The sequence below is a fragment of the Mustela nivalis genome, assembly GCF_964662115.1.
Source record: "Mustela nivalis genome assembly, chromosome: 3".
Lineage (NCBI taxonomy): Eukaryota > Metazoa > Chordata > Mammalia > Carnivora > Mustelidae > Mustela > Mustela nivalis.
In genome coordinates, this window is record NC_139022.1 from 78,896,669 (window position 1) to 78,902,733 (window position 6,065).

Here is a 6,065-nt window from a genome sequence, read left to right on the forward strand (position 1 = left end):
GGACTCAGCCTTCTCCACTTGAAGGCTTCCAAGGTCACTGCAGAAGGAAATCTGAAGGGTCGTGTGTACAAGGTTTCCATAGCCCTGGTCTGAAAGTGGTACACAGTCATTTCTATATTCCGCTGACCAGAATTCAGTCACACGGCCACAACCCACTGCGAGAGAGGTCTCTGTGCCCCAGAAGGAGGAGAAAAGGAGCTTAGTGGACAGCCAACAATCTGTTATTCCAGGTATGATAAAAATGTGGGGGGGTCTGGGGACCACTTCCGTGGGAAACCAGTGGATATGAAGGAAGTGGCTAGTGATAGAGCTAGAAAGGTAGCCAGGACTCACCTATGAAGGGCTTCCCATGAAAAAGACATTGGGCTTGAATCCTGGAGCCGAGTCACACGCTCTAGGAACTAAACCTGAAGACTGAACTACCTATTCTCAATCCTATCTTCATAGCACTGAAATTGGCAAGATGGCCTTTCTGGAACCAAAAGAAAAGAATAAATCCGGTAGGAGTTGTAGATGGAAGAAATAGGGAGAGGAAAAGGGAAGAGAAGAGGGATTAACTCCTACCACAAGAGCTCAGCCCTTCCAATCAACCGTTCCCATCTTTTTAATTACTGTCTGGCATAATGACCGTTCTCCACTCCTCGCCCCCATCACCCCCATGCCATGCTTATTTCATTAAGTAATCACAGGGGCAGATGCCATCACCTGACTCCTTATGACGTATGGGGTGCTAGTTCTGCTCCCCATAGCATTATCTTTTCAGAACAGTGAGACGCTGACTGTATTTCCCACAACAGCACACTACTCTCAGTGATGTGTCTTTCTTTTTTATTTTATTTTATTTATTTATTTGACAGAGAGAGAGAGAGAGAGAGAGATCACAAGTAGACCAAGAGGCAGGCAGAGAGAGAGGAGGAAGCAGGCTCCCTGGTGAGCAGAGAGCCCGATGTGGGGCTCCATCCCAGGACCCTGAGATCATGACCTGAGCCGAAAGCAGAGGCTTAACCCACTGAGCCACCCGGCACCCCTGTGATGCATCTTTCAAGCACACTTTCAGTCCCAGTCCACTCTGACACTCTTTATAACTCCTGTCCTTAAAAAATCCCCCCAACTGTTTCAATGGCAGAAACAAACAAAAAATCTAAAAAGTTAAAACACACATACATACACTCACAAGGATCATAAGCCTGTTGGTCACAATGCCTGAAAATTGTTATTTATAATTTTTCTTTGGGTCCAGAACAACTTTGGGTAGCTGAACAGCCTCCATTACCATTCTAATCTTTGGCTACCATCCAGACCCTTCTGTTCCACTGCTGATGGGGGCCCAGTGTGTGTGTGGGGGGGGGCAGTGAGCCATCCCTCAGTGTCCTCTTTCTCATACCAGGAGGCTTCTAAGGACCCCTCCACCTCTAATTTATAAGTCAAAGTAAACACTTCAGACAGATGAGTTGAAACCATGCGGTGCAAGGCCTTCTGGGACAGAGGCCAGGGCAGTGCAGGAGGGGCCTGGATTGCCGTGGGATAGGAGGGCTGTGCCAAAGGCAGTCTTTGCCACTCTGCTCCTTTCCAGAGGCTTTCAGTGGCAGAAGGGAGTCAGCTCACCTGGTCTGAGACCAGACCTGAAAACCACCTGCCCAATTTCAAAAAAGCCTAATTGCTAGGGATGCCTGGGTGGCTCAGTGGGTTAAAGCCTCTGCCTTTGGCTCAGGTCATGATCTCAAGGTCCTGGGATCAAGCCCCGCTTGGAGCTCTCTGCTCAGCAGGGAGCCTGCTTCCTCTCTCTCTGCCTGCCTCTCTGCCTATTTGTGTTGTCTTTCTGTCAAATAAATAAATAAAATCTTTAAAAAAAAAAAAAAAGCCTAATTGCTGACTTTTCTTGTAATATCAGACCCAACATCGTCTTTATGTATGTATTTTTAAAGATTGATTGATTGATGAGAGAGAGAGAGAGAGAGAGCAGCAGCGCAAGCAGGGGGAGCTGCAGAGGAAGAGGGAGAAGCAGGCTCCCCACTGAGCCAGATTCGAGCAGATCCTAAGACCCTGAGATCATGACCTGAGCCAAAATCAACAGCCCGTTTTTAGGTATGAGTGGATATGACATCAAAGACTATTTATTTTAAAAAGCTTTTTTTTTTTTTTTTAAGATTTTATTTATTTATCAGAGAGAGAGAGGGAGAGAGAGCGAGCACAGGCAGACAGAATGGCAGGCAGAGGCAGAGGGAGAAGCAGCCTCCCTGCCGAGCAAGGAGCCCGAAGTGGGACTCGATCCCAGGATGCTGGGATCATGACCTGAGCCGAACGCAGCTGCTTAACCAACTGAGCCACCCAGGCGTCCCTATTTTAGAAGCTCTTAATGATTATTATCAAATTGCCCTTAAGAAACAAAGCACTAATTTATAGTCCCATCAACCGTGTATGAGTTGCCCATCTTCACCAGCATTAGATAGCACTGTTTTTTGAGTTTTCCACCAACGTGGGTCTCAAACTCCTGACATTAAGATCAAGAGTCACATGCTCTAGGAACTAAACCAGCCAGGGGCCCCAGAAGATTACCACTTTTAAAAATCTTTACTAATTTGATCATTCTGCTTTACCATTACCATTCACATCCTCATGACGCAGAGAAGGGAAAAGGATTTTTTATGGAGGTGAGAAGAACCTAGGAGATGGGGAGTTGTGGCTTCTAGAGCATGACCTAAGCACACAATCAGTAAATGTCTGCATGGGTAGTAGTATGAGAGCTTTCTGAGCAGAGCTACTTTTGGATGGCAGCTACATGGCTGGAGTAGGGTGCCGGTCCATAGTCCATAGGGCTGATTAGCTACCTGACAATCAGCCAATAGTGAGACCTCGGGCTCGGGTTCCTTTACATGAAATGGTGATGCAGACGCTTCAAGCTGTGCATACCACAGGTTGACCAGTGACAAGGAAAGAAGAAAATGTGCCTAAGAGTCCCTTGGAAACCACAAAAACACTATATATATGCATGGGACTGTAATTCCTGCTGTCACTGACCACAGTGAATGATCCTATTATTGCTGATCTTAAACATATTGTATCATTTTCAGACAAATGATTCCATAATCCCTAGTCAACTACAAGTCTTCCCTCTGCAGCCCAGGAGGATTAGACCAACATCCTGGAGATCTGCTCCACTCTTGGGGTGAGAGAGAGAGCGCTCAGAGGCACTTCCTAACCACCCAGGATCTCACAGCTTCAGGAAAGCACTCTGCGGGCCTGGGCCTGAAACGGATACGTTTACAAAGCAGTCAAGGGCGTTAGAGGATGACCTGTGTGCACTCTCATCCCTGGGGCCTGAAAGCTATCTACCAATGGGGTCAGGGACCAGGTCCCACCCAAGACTTGGGAGGGCAGGGCTGGGGTGAGAAGCTGTAGCCCTCAGATAGGGCCAGATTTGAGGTCTCTCTCAGGTAACTCTGTCTCTAAGAGGCCTCCACGGACCCTGTTCTCATTCGGACCCAACTGCCTTATCACACCTTGAATCCCAAGTGTCTCTTGCCTTTAGGAGCACCGGGCCGCAGGCCACTATTGATCTTGGGTTTGTAAGTTCGGCCCCATGTTGGGTATAGCGATGACTTTAAAATCTAAACCAAGGGCGCCTGGGTGGCTCAGTGGGTTAGGGCCTCTGCCTTCGGCTCGGGTCATGGTCCCGGGGTCCTGGGATGGAGTCCTGCATCGGACTGCTCAGCGAGGAGCCTGCTTTCCTTCCTCTCTCTCTGCCCGCCTCTCTGCCTACTTGTGATCTGTCAAATAAATAAATAAAATCTAAAAAAAAAAAAAAATCTAAACCAGAAAAAGAAGGGCGCCTGGGTGGCTCAGTCAGTTAGGCGTCTGCCTTCGGCTGGGGTCATGATCTCAGCGTCCTGGGATAGGGTCCCGCATGGGGCTCCCTGCTAAGCAGGGAGTCTGCTCCACCCTTCCTGCCCCTGCTTGTGCTCCCTCCTCCTGCCTCAAATTAAATTAAAATTTAAAAACAAAAGAAAGAAATGGCTCCTGCTGTTAAAGAGTTACATAGTAAGGAGAGATGGTGTTGGCCAGAAAGCCCAACAGGCCTGGGTTAAATCTTGGCGCTATCACTTGTTCACTAGGGGACTGACTCTGTCCCTCATCTACAAAATGGGGACAATACTACCTACCTTATAAGAATGTTATATTCAGGGCACCTGGGTGGCTCAGTGGGTTGAGCTGCTGTCTTCGGCTTAGGTCATGATCTCAGGGTCCTGGGATCGAGTCCCGCATCGGGCTCTCTGCTCCGCAGGGAGCCTGCTTCCTCCTCTCTCTCTCTGCCTGCCTCTCTGCCTACTTGTGATCTCTCTCTGTCAAATAAATAAATAAAATCTTAAAAAAAAAGAATGTTATATTCAAAGGCCTAGAAGGCCTCGCCTCAGGGCCCTCCTCAAAGGTGCTTTATACTTGGCGGAGGATGGTAGGAAGCTGTGGTTTGCCCAGAATCCCCAGTGAAATTGTAGAGAATGACAAAGGCCTGGGAAAGACTGGAAGGAGAGAAAGGGGCTTAGGGCTTTCGGATTTGATGCAAAAGATAACCAGGGCCAGGCAGGCCAGAGACAGGGTTCTGGCGGCAGTCGGCTCTGGGCAGCTGGAGCACAGCCCAGGAAATCGGGAGGTGGGAGGGTCTGGGAAATCCTGGGAGGGAGCTTGGGGCAAGGATTCCCAGCTGCTCCCGGCCGGCTGCAGAAACTAGTTCGACCCTGCGATTTACCATTTGTGAGCTTTCATTAGCATTTGAAGGAAGAGTGCACAGAATGCGGGCTGAGCCTTTGCAGCTGCACAAAAGCTAGCCAGCTGGCCGTGGGGGCGGGGAGCGTGAGGGCTCTGTGAGCAGCCCGGTTTCCTGGATCCAGACCCATCTTGTGTACCAGGCTCCACAAGGCCGTGAGTCTCTTTCTATCCCGGTACATACAAAGTCCCTTCTAGTTACAAAACTCCCCAAGTTCTCAGCTACCCCAACGATCGATCCTATATAGAAAGCATAGAGGTTTTGTAAAGAAAAAACAAAACATTGTAATAGGAATGTGTGACATGTCGATTTATTTTGATTTTTATATATGGAATGCTTAACGCATTAGCCTGTCTTCCTATCACAGAGGCCTATCACGCTGAACTCCTCTGTATCATTCAGGTTTTTAGTGTATGTTCTGCTGAAGTGAGCACATGTTGAATTATTAACTCACTTTCATTATTTCTTATGAAATAGAGACCTGTATTGCCCTTGGGTTAGAAATAACATGTTTCAGAAGCACGTTCAGACATAGATTCCAAACTCCTAACCTTACAGGGGCCGCCTTCCTTGAACCACTATGTGCCTGAGTTACCAGAAGCTTCCCTGAATGTTTGCACTCTAAGAAGAAATTTGATATTTATTTATTTATTAGGAAAAAAACAAAATCAGGCCAATATTTGGCTTTGGAGCCCAGGGTGGCAAGCAGCTGTGTCCAGGGATTCAGTCTTGGTTCTCAAAGGCACTGCATCTGAGACTGTCTTGTCTTTCTCCTCTGAAAGGGGGAAAGATAGAATGGAAGAGCTTGGAGTTTAAAGCACAAAGAATCCCAGCTTTGTCCTGCCAGCTCTGCTGCCCTGTTCTGTACAGCCACAGTTCAGCCTCCTCATTCTGAAATGAAACTCACTTTAGACATGCAAATGACTCACCCTGGAGAATGGGATCATAGGGTCTCACAAGTCGAACTGTGGCTTTGAAGACTACTTGGGAGCCTGCTGTGTTCTGCCAGGAATACCTCCCGGAGTTGCTGTTGGAGCTGAAGGAGATCAGGACTACAAATGGGTTTGGAAAAGCAGAAAGGACTAAAGGACCACTCGGTTTTATAAAAGCGCTGAGTCCTGAATAAGTTGCAGGCCATTGATCCAGTCCATGCAATAGACAATATTTTGCAAGGACTCTCTATGTTGGCCAGGGTGGACACAGTCTTGGTCTAGGGCTGCTTCTGTTCCTGAAATCTGATTTCCAGTCTTTCTCTACTCCTCTCCCCTTGTCCCCTGCCCCCTCCACTGACTGGGCCCTCTCA